Source organism: Cervus elaphus, chromosome 3 (assembly GCF_910594005.1).
Source record: "Cervus elaphus chromosome 3, mCerEla1.1, whole genome shotgun sequence".
In the NCBI taxonomy this organism is placed as follows: domain Eukaryota; kingdom Metazoa; phylum Chordata; class Mammalia; order Artiodactyla; family Cervidae; genus Cervus; species Cervus elaphus.
Window position 1 is genome coordinate 16479182 of NC_057817.1, and position 13167 is coordinate 16492348.

The window sequence follows — 13167 nt, forward strand, 5'->3', positions numbered from 1 at the left end:
TATTTCTTTAACTCTTTGAGTTAGCTGTAGATAGTCGGAAAAGTGGAAATGCATGAAGTAGAATATGTAATTAAAGGGCCCTACCCTTCAATGCGTTGAAAGGAAAAATGAACTCGATACATTACAAGTGTTTGGGACAACACAAATTATTGTGAATTTTAATTGCTACTAGACACTTGAAAAATAAAATTTACACAGTAAACCAGCTTATGAAAGTGATCTCAGTTCTGATGGATTAAAATTTATATTTGAAAATCTCTCTACCCCAAGAAACAGTTTGTTATAACTGTTTGAATATTTGAATGTTTTTGTAATGGTATTTTCACATTATCTTTGAAAAAAAATGGAAAAAATAGCATGTGCTATATTTTAAAGTAAAAAATAATAACGGATTTCATACTGAAAACATGGACATTTTAATACTATTTTCCACAAATAAATCTGACTAATTTAAACCAGTGTGAAAGTGCCAGGCTCCAAAGGGAGTAAACAAAAATGTTTGAAATGTTTATGCTGGAAAATGCCAACAACAGCTGCTTTATATACACATTTTTCACATGAATAAAGAGGAGAAAAACTTGTGAACGTGTCTTCTCCAATTTTAGCCACCTTTTCCAATTACCATACTTTCTCATTAGAGAGTCTACACTGGCACTTTATTAATTGCCTGCTTAGTTAAACAGTAAGCATTAATAGTAATTACAAGAATCCCAAAGCCTCTAAAATTAATATTGTGTGTTCAAGGAGTCTAAAAGATTAGAAGAGGAACCCAAAGTACGTGTTTTTGTTTTCTTCAAAAGCAGAATCAAACAAAGACTATACTCCTTCTCCGGTAACCCACTCCAGTATTCCTGCCTTGGAAATCCCATGGACAGAACCTGGAGGGCTACAATCCATGAAGTCACAAAGAGTTGGACATGACCGTACACGCACATGTGCACGCATACTCCTTTTCACTGTTGACAGGGCTTAATAGTTTAGTAATATTAATATGGCAATGTCCTTGCTCCAGGGAAGAGAAAAAAGTAACAGAATCATATCAGAATTATGAAGGAAAAGGTTGGAGACCTGTGGAGGTAGACACTTGGTTTGAATTAAAGTTTTAGCAGAGGACAGCCTTTTAAGTTGAGAGCAAAGAGAAAAATGTCACTATTTACATCATCTGTAAAATATAAATAATTAACCATTAGCATTTTAAGAGACTCTAAACAAGCAATGCCCCTAATTCTTCCTTGTATGTACCCCCTTTCAATCAGAAAAAAATCCCTGACAATGTAGATTCACAGTTCAGAGAAATTATTTTCTAAGGACAAGAACCAAATACAAAATACTTTCAGACAAAGAAAAAATGAAAAATCTTCACTAAAGCAAAGTCTAAAAAATGTACTTCAGGTAAATAGATAAGGTGGAAGTTCTAATAAGAAGGAATACTGAAAAAACAGTGATGAATATGTGAATAAACTTAATTTATGATACAATAATAACATATCTAATTCTTGGGATAATAGAGCAAAAATAGCCACAGCATTGATTAAAAAAAAATCTGATGTCACCTGGTAATTAATATAGTATACTTGCATTTTAGGAAGAAGTTAAAGATATTATGCTTCTGTGTGTGCGTGTGTGTGTGTGTATTCATTTGCTTCAGGAGGTATCTTAATTGTATTAGTTGTAATATAATATTTTATTATTGTTCTAACTATGACTTGTAATTTTTTTTTCTTTTAACATCAATAAATTTCCAAGTTTTAATAAAAATATCAGTTTACATACTTTGATAAACTCAGACGTTGCCGATAAACATCCCTTAGAGTTTATAGTGAAAAAAGTACTGTTGAACAAATAGAATGTATGCATATAAAACTAATGAGCAGATGCCCTCAGATTTAGGCTCAGAGGTAAAGAATCTGACTGCAATGCAGGAGATCACATTGAAATGTAGGAAACATGGGTTTGATCCCTGGGTCAGGAAGATCCTCTGGAGAGGGAAATGGCAACCCACTCCAGTATTTTTGCCTGGGAAATCCCATGGACAGAGGAGCCTAGTGGGCTACAGTCAATGATGTTGCAAGAATTGGATATGACTAAGTGACTAAACCACCACCACTAACTACCCTAAGACAATTTGACTTATGGAATATTTTTGATAATATAAAAAGATAAATATCTTCAATAAATATAAAAAGTACAGCCCCTCAAAATTCCACTGTGAATTACACTCAATCTCACCTTAAGAAAGAAGTTGTCACAATCTGTCCTGTGTAGAAATTGTTGATATACTGGAAAAAAGAAAGTCCAATATTACTAATTCAATCCTCCTGTTATTTATGAAATAAAATAAAAATTAATCTAGATAATTTGCTATTCCCATTAATATTTTCTAGTTTTCCAAATTGAGAGAAAAATATAGAAAAAACATTTACTATAACTATTTAATAAATGTACCTCACAGAATATTTCTTTATATTAAGTTAAATTATTCATTAAAAGTAGCCATATTAAATGTTTGAAGCTTATATTATATACTATAAAAATACGGACATATATGTCTTTCAACATCATCATTACAATATTTCACATAAACACAGAATTATTTGTCTTTAGAAAGTAACTGCAGTTCATGTTACCTAGCTTCACATCACCTAAAAAGTGTATCTGCTAGTTTGTTCAATGTTTATCCATGTTTTGATTTTTCCATCAGCTATAAAGGCATAGAACATTCAAGAAATTGTTCCTGCTACAACATTATAAATTCATTGCCTGAAACACAGTTTGCTATTGATTGTCTGCCAGATTTTGTTAACAAAGGTATTTAGAAGAAAATTGTGTGGCTATAACACAATGAATACATGAAGAAAAGTCTCTAATAATGTCTTAAAAGTCATGTGCATATTCTTTAAGCAAAGATAGTTTGAGGACAAATATATTGTTATTTTGCATTTTTCTCAACTGGGCTTAAAAGTATTACTTCTATTTTTCAATATTTTATGCTTTCCTGGGCTATTTAGATACCTCCAAGGAACCAATAATGCTATTTCTTGAAGTTTGATGCTATATAAACATTTATTATTGTATACAATGGTTAATGCTGAGAATTCAGATGCTCCTGAGGCACAGATTTCTCTGCCCCTCCAGCAATCTCCATCAGCTTCTTTCATCTCTAGTTAGATGTGATGTGGTTAGCTTCTGTGGTCAAAAAGACCCTCTCTAGAATCTCTGTATTTTTTTTTCTACTTTGCTTTTTCTTTTGTATTTTCCAGATATAGCAAAAAGAGTTGCAATGGGAGATTGATATTAATATTTTAAAATGGTAGTAGTCATTTTAGAATTTTCATTTCAAGTAAATTCATTTCTAAATATGGAGTTATTATTATTATAGATGATTGGTGATACCTCAGCATGGAGAGTGTGGCATCTACAATTATTAGAGTGAGGCAGAAAGGAGGTAGGACTTAAGGAGGCCTAGGTCTAGATCCCCAGAAATTTGGCATGCAGAAAGCTATCGTAACAATGAGTTTAATACTATGCAAGCTTTGGTACTTGACTACAGCAGGCCATTTGGGCTATAGAGTTTATTTTCAAACTTATTAATGGAATATATTGATAAAAGGGATTCTAGACCCTAGAGGTGATGTTCAGATGACCAGGCAACTATGAATAAATTACTGGTTTTGAGAATATAATGATATGCTTCAGGACGAGGCATCTTGTTATGGACCTGTCTTGAGTCTTTTCACTTACTAGTGATGTGACCTTAAATATACGTTAAGACAAGTTTTAACAAGATCTGATATTTAATAGTGTGTTGATGAATTTTGTAAAAGGCTGATTTACAAAATGGAATCTGCTGATTTGTTCTTGTATGCATATCACCAACTGAAGACTCAAACATGCTTTGTAAACACAGGATCCCAATTAGGGTCACATTAGTGGTTTATAAGGATTCCATTTGGATTTTGTATAATTGTACCTGTATAGTGAGGAAAAGTATCACTGAAAAAGATTCATGAAACAAGATATTCAACTAAATAAAGGTAATTAAGCAAAAATAAATTCATTCTATTTAGAGAAATAAAGTGCATGAATGAAAAATATACTTTATTTTTCTAGTTATTAATATATAGCATGTTAAATGGCATTCTTAATATGCCAAATTCTAATAGATATGATTTAGTTGTATTTACTTTCATTTTTAGTGATTGTCTTTCTTGTGAGGCATTACTATGAACAATAGTTACTTTTAATATACTTCTGTTTTTTAGCATGATTAAAACATTATGAATCACGCAAAAAATTATTGTTAGCATAAAAATCAAATAATTTTTAAAATTATTGGTTAATAATATTATTTTATCATTTTCAACAACTGTCCAATATTTAGACTTTGAATATTCAAATATTTAACATTATGGATACTTAAATATATAATATAAATACATATTTATAAATACATGTAAGTATTCAGGTTGCCATAATAAGAGAATGATAAATTTCTATGATCCTTAAATGTTATAAGTGTAAATTTTGTTTCTGAATAAAGTGAAAATGTATGTTGAAAAAAATCTCACAGTAATGGTAATTGACTAAGCATTCTACAAAACCTAAAATTAATTATACATTTTTAATAGTCTTGGAAGGATTTTCAAGATAATAAGTCTTTGCGAGTGAAAATTATCTGTAACAATTACTTTCTGAAGAATACAGAGCACTTCTTTACTAATATATATATTTGAATACATATTCAACAGATCATTAAGTTTTGGATAAATGAATTGCTCCAATTACATAAATGTCAGTTATTATTGGGCTTCCCTGGTGGCTCAGATGGTAAGGAATCTGCCTGCAATGCAGGAGACCTGGGTTTGATCCCTGGGTTGGGAAGATCCTCTGGAAAAGAGAATGCCTACTCACTCCAGTATTCTTGTCTGGAGAATTCCATGGACAGAGAAGCCTGTTGGGCTACAGTCCATGGGGTTGCAGAGTTGGACAGGACTGAGCCACTAACACACACACAGAGCTATTATTCTATTGTATATTAAATTAAATAAGAAGAACTGTGTACTTTCTGTATTATTCTCAAGCAGTATCTGTCACGAGCACATGAGCAGCTTTAAGAATCAGATCGGCCACACTACATCACTCATTGAAATTTACAGCATGTATGGAATGCAAAACATGAGAGAAAATAAAAGACAGAAAAATTACCTTTCTCAAAAAAATCTGTGCTCATCTGAATCTTAAATCATGCATTATTTTCCCTTCATATCATTCTTGATGGGAATCTTACAGGAAAAAAAAAAAGTGGGTTAAACTGACTGTGCTTCACTGTCAAGAGAAACCTATGGTCAGGGATATATCTAATTCCCAAAGCTTTCATCATTAATATTTTATGAGTCTCACTGATCTGTCCTATCTAGAAGGAAAATTTATCTTTCATTTGTGCAAGCACTTCCTGCTGAGTAATAGATTTCATCTCTGTAAGTTGAGTATTGAAAAGCAAACAGCAGCAAAGGTAAGAACAGGCAAATTGTTCTTTTACTGGAGTCTGGCTGCCCTTTACTGGAGTTGCAGAGCCAGCCAAGCAAAGTGAAAGATCCCTGGGGAACTAGGAAGTGTCAGTTCCATTCTAACATATCTTGGCCTACACATGTTACTGCCCACACGTTTAAGTTGACTTGTAAATGAGATGATTAGCTACAGTGATTTTTTAAACATTTGCAAGTAAATTTAGTGCTTAGAGTGTTGGAAAATCATTAGCTTAGCCTTGAAAATTTCCTTCACTGTTCTGAGAAAACGAGGTCCACTGGAGAAGGCAATGGCAAATCATTTCAGTGTTCTTCCCTTCAGAACCCTATGAACAGTACGAAAAGGCAAAAAGATATGACACTGAAAGATGAACTCCCCAGGTCAGTAGGTGCCCAATATGCTACTGGAGAAGAGTGGAGAAATAACACCAGAAAGAATGAAAAGATGGTGCCAAAGTGAAAACAACATAGTCATGTGTAGATGTGAGAGTTGGACTACAAAGAAAGCTGAGCACTGAAGAATTGATGCTTTTAAACTATGGTGTTGGAGAAGACTCTTGAGAGTCCCTTGGACTGCAAGGAGATCCAACCAATTCATCCTAAAAGAAATCAGTCCTGAATATTCATTGGAAGGACTGATACTGAAGCTGAAACTCCAATACTTTGGCCACCCAATGCAAACAACTGACTCATTGGAAAAGACCCTGATGCTGGGAAAGACTGAAGGCCAGAGAAGGGGATGACAGAGGATGAGATGGTTGCATGGCATTACCAACTCAATGGATGTGAGTTTGAGCAAGCTTTGGGAGTTCGTTATGGACAAGGAAGCCTGGCTTGCAGCTGTCCATGGGGTGACAAAGAGTTGGAAATGACTGAGTGACTGGACTGAGATGATGAAAAGGTAAATTAATGATTTTCAAACACTTCACACTGGAAAGATAGGATGTTTTGCCCCTTCATTGATCATGGCTTGCCTTAGCTGAACTAAGGAGGCCATCTAAGTAGGCTATGGTGCCAACTAAATAGACTCATCTGTGACATTTCTAGCTTTATGCTTTTTTGCTGAAGACTTATTACTTGCTGTTTATATTAATTTTGAACTACAGAAATGATGTTAGATAGAAAGCAAATTTGAACAATTTTCTTATTCAAGTTCAAAACGAGTTATAAAGCAACAGAGACAACTCACAGTATCAATGCATTTGGCCTGGGAACAGTAACAAGCATACAGTGCAGTGGTGGTTCAAGAAGCTTTGCAAAGGAGACTAAAGCCTTGAACATGAAGAGTGTAGAGGCCAGCCATCAGGAGTTGACAACAACCAATTGAGAGGATTATCAAAGCTGATCCTCTTACAAATGAATGAGAAGTTTCTGAAAAACTCAATGTAGATCATTCTATGGTCGTTCAGCATTGAAACAAATTGGGAAGGTGAAAAAGCTCAATACGTGGGTGACTCATGAGATGATAAAAAAAAAAAATCATCGTTCTGAAGTGTCATCTTTTCTTATTCTATGCAACAACAAACCATTCCTCAATTGGATTATGCCTTGTGATGGAAAGTAGACTTTATATGACAACCGGCAATGACAAGCTCAGTGGTTGGATGAGGAGAAGCTCCAAAGCACTTCCCAAAGCCAAACTTGCACTCAAAAAAGGTCATGGTCACTGTTTGGTAGTTTGTTGCCAGTCTGAATCCCAGTGAAACTATTATGTCTAAGAAGCATGCTCAGCAACCCAATGAGATGCACTGAAAACTGCAAGACCTGCAGCTGGCATCAGAAAGGGCTCAATTCTTCTCCGCAACAATGCTCTACTACACATTGCAAAACCAGTGCTTCCAAATTTGAACAAAGTGGGCTACGAAGTTTTGCCTCATTCGCCATATTCATCTGACCTCTCACCAACTGACTACCACTTCTTCAAGCATCTTGACAACTTTTTGCAGGGAAAATACTTCCACAACCAACAGGATGCAGAAAATGCTTTCCAAGAGTTTGTCAAATCCCAAAGCATGGGTTTTTATGCTACAGGAATAAACAAATTTAGTTTTTATTGGCAATAATGTGTTGATTGTCATGGTTCCTATTTTGGTTGATAAAGATGTGCTTGAGCCTAGTTATAATGATTTAAAATTCATGATCTGAAACCACAATTACTTTTTGCACCAACCTAATATCAGTTCAGTTCAGCTCAATTGCTCAGTTGTGTCCGACTCTTTGCGACTCCATGAATCGCAGCATGACAGGCCTCCCTGTCCATCACCAACTCCTGGAGTCTACCCAAACCCATGTCCATCGAGTCGATGATGTCATCCAGCCATCTCATCCTCTGTCGTCCCCTTCTCCTCCTGCCCCCAATCCCTCCCAGCATCAGGGTCTTTTCCAATGAGCCAACTCTTCGCATCAGGTGGCCAAAGTACTGGAGTTTCAGCTTCAGCATCAGTCCTTCCAATGAACACCCAGGGCTGATCTCCTTTAGGATGGAATGATTGGATCTCCTTGCAGTCCAAGGGACTCTCAAGAGTCTTCTCCAACACCACAGTTCAAAAGCATCAATTTTTCGGCGCTCAGCTTTCTTCACAGTTCAACTCTCACATCCATACATGACCACTGGAAAAACCATAGCCTTGACTAGATGGACCTTTGTTGGCAAAGTGAAGTCTCTGCTTTTTAATATGCTGTCTAGGTTGGTCATAACTTTTCTTCCAAGGAGTAAGCGTCTTTTAATTTCATGGCTGCAGTCACCATCCACAGTGATTTTGGAGCCCCCCAAAAATGAAGTCTGACACGGTTTCCACTGTCTCCCCATCTATTTTCCATGAGATGATGGGACCAGATGCCATGATCTTAGTTTTCTGATTGTTAAGCTTTGAGCCAACTTTTTCACTCTCATCTTTCACTTTCATCAAGAGGCTTTTAGTCTCTCTTCACTTTCTGCCATAACGGTGGTGTCATCTGCATATCTGAGGTTATTGATATTTCTCCCGGCAATCTTGATTCCAGCTTGTGCTTCTTCCAGCCCAGCATTTCTCATGATGTACTCTGCATATAAGTTAAATAAGCAGGGTGACAATATACAGCCTTGACATACTCCTTTTCCTATTTGGAACCAGTCTGTTGTCCCATGTCCAGTTCTAACTGTTGCTTCCTGACCTGCATACAGGTTTCTCAAGAGGCATGTCAGGTGGTCTGGTATGCCCATCTCTTTCAGAATTTTCCACAGTTTGTTGTGATCCACACAGTCGAAGGCTTTGGCATAGTCAATAATGCAGAAATAGATGTTTTTCTGGAACTGTCTTGCTTTTTCGATGATCCAGCGGATGATGGCAATTTGATCTCTGGTTCCTCTGCCCTTTCTAAAATCAACTTGAACATCTGTAAGTTCATGGTTCATGTATTGCTGAAGCCTGGCTTGGAGAATTTTGAGCATTACTTATAACCCACTGTAATTCCCATATCCTTCTCATCTTTTATTTAAAATATTAATTATCTAGATTTAGTTTTTCCTTTATCATCTCAATTATTTATATTTAGGAATGGATTTTTTAAAGGGTCACATTTTATTACATAACAATTTTTTGTTGTTTCCTTATTGACTCATTTTTCTTATTTTTTAATTACTTTGCAATACTTATTTTCAAAGACTGGAGGAACTTTTTAAAAAAGTTAAACTGAAGTATAAAAACTGGTGGTTTGGCTGTGTGTAACACCCCTAATTGATTCCTTTTTGCATATCAGCCTTAAAGCCTTTAAAATGTGTATAAAAATCACTACACGATGTGGACTTTCACAGCTTAAAAATCAGGAATGTTAAATTCACAAACTCCAAATTGTAATCATACAGTCAAGTTCAGGAGAAGGGCAGGGAGTTCATTGGTGAATCTTGGTTGGAGGAAGGGGGAATAATGTCTGTTAACTACTCTTTATGCACCAAGGGCAGAGACATAACAATGATTTTGGGGAAAAGTTGTGGATTAAGGAAGACATTTTCTCACTGAAACTTTTGAGAGCTCTTTTTCCCAAGCACTCAGGTTCCAAGTAGTATTACTGTTTGCATAGCAGCTATCTTCCTGGCTTTTCTATATATCCCTGTTATAAATGCTGTCTATTGTCTAATGGTGCCAATTAGATAAGCAAATCAGATAACTCTGTTGCCAAAATGATGTCTTAAAATGTGAATCTGGTCAGAACACTTTTGACTTTGACTCCTTTATTGTTTTCTCTTCTCACTGTCTGTTTGGTTTGATACATTTCTTAGCTATGTGTTTTATTTCCATCAAGCATTTTATGCCTCAGCCACACTGAAGTACCTGCCATTTTTCAAACACATTTCATATGAACTTTCAAGCTTCAGTGCTTTTGAACATATATTCCATTTTCATAGACAAAACCCTGATCAAATGTCACTTCTGTTGAAAGGTCTGTAACCCCTGTAGCATCCTCTTCTTGAGACTTCAATTAGAAGGTGAACTGCATCTTACTGCAATCTTTCTGTGAATGTCTATACAAACATCTCATTCAATTCATATGCTGCAGCATTCCATGGAAATGGAATTCTAGGAAAGTCTGGAAGATCGATATCTCCCCTTAAGATGTTTACACTAGCTCTTCCTTCATGGTCTGTCCATCTCTTTGTTCACATTAATATTCATCCCTTTGCTGATTTCTTCTCCTTTTAGAGAGACTATAATTCTATTGACAAGCTGGGCTAACCAGTGTTTCTAGTTTCCATTCTGCTGGTTGGAAACAACTGTCTCCTCTGTTCTCTTGTGGATGCAGACAGTTCCTGCCCACTCCTTCCCTCCCCCGGAGGATACACCCATCCTGGAAGAGCAGACAAAGGATCCTTCAAGTCTCAATCTGATGTGTCCTGTATAGTTGATAAAGCTTCCTCTCCCTAGACTGTGGCAGCCAGGTATGTGTACTCTTGGACACAAAACCATAGTGTAAATCTTCAATTTGAGCTGGTTACCATGAATTAAAATGACAAAGGTTCTGTCCTTCTGGTTCTTGCTCCTCCCACTTGACCAGCTCTCTGTAAGAGCATATGAGCAGCAACTCCTGAACAGGAGTCTAGCATTTGTGGAGTGAGTCATCATCTCCACACATTATGATGCATATCAGTGCCTGAAACTGACCAGAGCAATGGGAGATAGCAGTCTTACTTGGAATTGAAACAGAAATGAAGCAGGAAGCAAGATAATGGACACAAAGCATTTTCTTTTGAAAATTTAGTTCTCAATTCCCTAGAGGCTAGGCTATTGACTAAAAGGAGGCCTAAAGCTTCTATTTTTCCAAAGAAGTAGAGATCTTGGGATGACAGATCTATCTGAGGCTCAAGCAGTCTAATCCACTTTTTGATACACTACAGGAAGCCTCTAGACAGACTACCCTTAGAAGTTTTCACGTCACTCAAAGAATAGTTTTTCCTTTATAGTATTTTACCAGAGCCTCTATGTCTATTTTTTTTTTAATGAATAAAAATTATTTTGGCAAAGCTCAGAAAACTTTCAGTTGTCATTTTTAGGAAACATATATGGCTTATTAAAGTTTCAAGTCAATCTAATTGCTTAACTTTTCATGTAAAATGCCTATTATAGCTTTTGTCATGATTGGGTATTTAATCACAGTAGAATACAACACTTACCAATCTAGAGAGTCCATAAGATTGGAAATAATTCCTTCAAATAATTTAAATTAAAATATCAATTTTAACTATGAAATTCTGTTCTAAGAATTGCAATTTTATCAAGTATCCAGTTGAGCTACTGTCTAAAGTATTAATTTATAGTCATTAAAGCAAAAGAAAGAAAATGCCAAATAATTCATGGGAAGAATTCAGTCCAACAGGGACTTCTATTCAGGAAATAACTGTAGGGAGTGAAATCCTGGATTTGAACAAGGTTGATGAGGGAATGTCACTGGTAAATGCCAGATATTTACCAACACTGATGGGGGAGGGGGTTGGTCAGCAAAAATCCATCTGTAGAAAATAATGGAGTTGGAGGACAGTCTTCATATGCTTCCTGGAGAAAGGTGGGGGAAGGAAAGAGAACCTCCTCCCATCAATTTCTTCCCTTGTTCCATTCCCAATACAGACCTCCAACTTGGTGATGATGTAGAGCAAGAAATCTTGGGCCAGGTGCATAGCTTTCAAGTAAAGAGATACACAGTGAAAATGAGAACTGCCAAAAGCATCTTTAGTATCTGATCCATTGGACTTCATTTTTAAAGATACTGGATCATCTGTTCCATGGGTAAAAGGCGTATAATAGATTATGAGTCCTGTTAGTCCAGGTTGATGATTAGAGACAAAAGCAGGAGTGAACTTCCTTGCCATACAGAGTAAGATCAAGAGCAGAAGTGTAAGTGCTAGCTGGTTAACACTGCACATAGATTATGGATCCATAAGACCTCTCAACTGGACATGTGCCTTACTAAAAACTCAGAGGATTCCCTGATTCCCTTGGGTCTCTGCCAAATACCACAACTGAATTACTTCTCGAAAATTTCAAATTTAACATCCACTTCAGTTAATTTTGGTTTACTCTGTGTGTTCTTTTAAGTCATTAAAAGGCTTCTTTTGGCTGTGTGAGGGCCTGAGTCTTGGTAATCTGTAGTTGAGCTGGCTGTCTGGGATTTGTGAATTATTGAGGCTTTCTTCTTACTATCCCAACTTTCCATGCCTCTGAAGATCTCTCTCTATTTGCTACCCTGCCCCCAGCCAGCCAGCTCTAGCACTGCAGTACTGGAAAGCCCTGTAGGCTGTGGGTGGGCTTTCTTAGCTCTCCTTCCTTGCCCCAATCTTTGTCAGGCCACATTCTTGCACTTGGTGATGCTCCACTTGGTCAATGCTATAGAACTGATTTGTGATGGAAACCCTTGAGAATTCTAATCCATTGCTCCAACTTATGCACAACCATTAACAGCTTGCTAAAAATTGTGTTGGTTCCTCCTTATTCCTCCTAAGGCATAAAGTCTCCTTCTGCTGTAGTACCCTTAGGAAGGGAAAAAAAATCATGAGATTCTTTTACTCCTGGAAAGGCTCTTCTTTTGCTGAATTTAGCCATTTAATTTTGTACCTTCAGTTCTCTGAGGAGTTAAAAATGTATGACTTTTTAGCTTATCTGGCTTATCTTCAAGTATTCTTTTAATAAGCATCTCCCTACAAAACTTCTCGTATTCTTGATTTGGGCAATTCTATGTACAAAAATATTGATTCAAGTCAAAGTTGAGATAATATAGATTTATTTCTCAAATATTGAAACCACCATCAATGCTGATTCTTCCACAAGTGACTAGGTCAATAACAGCATGTGAAATTAGAAAATAATTAGAGTATATGTATGAGTTTTAGATCTTACTTGGTCTATTTCTCTAAAGCTTTGACAGTGTGGATTACAAAAAGCAGTGGAAAATTCTTAAAGAGATGGGAATACCAGACCACTCACCTGTCTCCTGAGAAACTTGAATGCATGTCAAGAAGCAATGGTTAGAGTCTTAGAGTGGAACAACTGACTGGCTCAAAATTGAGAAAGGAGTAGTAGCAACTCTTATTTAGCTTCTATGCAGAGTACAAGAAATGTTGGGCTGGATGAATCACAAGCTGGAATCAAGATTGCTTGAAGAAATATCAACAACC

General features: G+C 36.2%; 1 protein-coding gene across 5 annotated transcripts in view; it reads right to left on the reverse strand.

Annotated features, from left to right (window-relative positions):
* Positions 1-13167, reverse strand: part of MGAT4C (MGAT4 family member C) — a 769379-nt gene that overhangs the window by 52092 nt on the left and 704120 nt on the right. For 3 of the 5 annotated variants that reach the window (XM_043880725.1, XM_043880736.1, XM_043880757.1), the window contains one exon: positions 2230-2279. The exons of 1 other annotated variant lie outside the window; for it this stretch is intronic. The gene's annotated coding sequence lies outside the window, so the exon portion shown is untranslated. Of the gene's footprint in view, positions 1-2220; positions 2280-13167 lie in introns of those variants that run through there. One more of the 5 variants, XR_006336576.1, reaches the window with a different exon arrangement.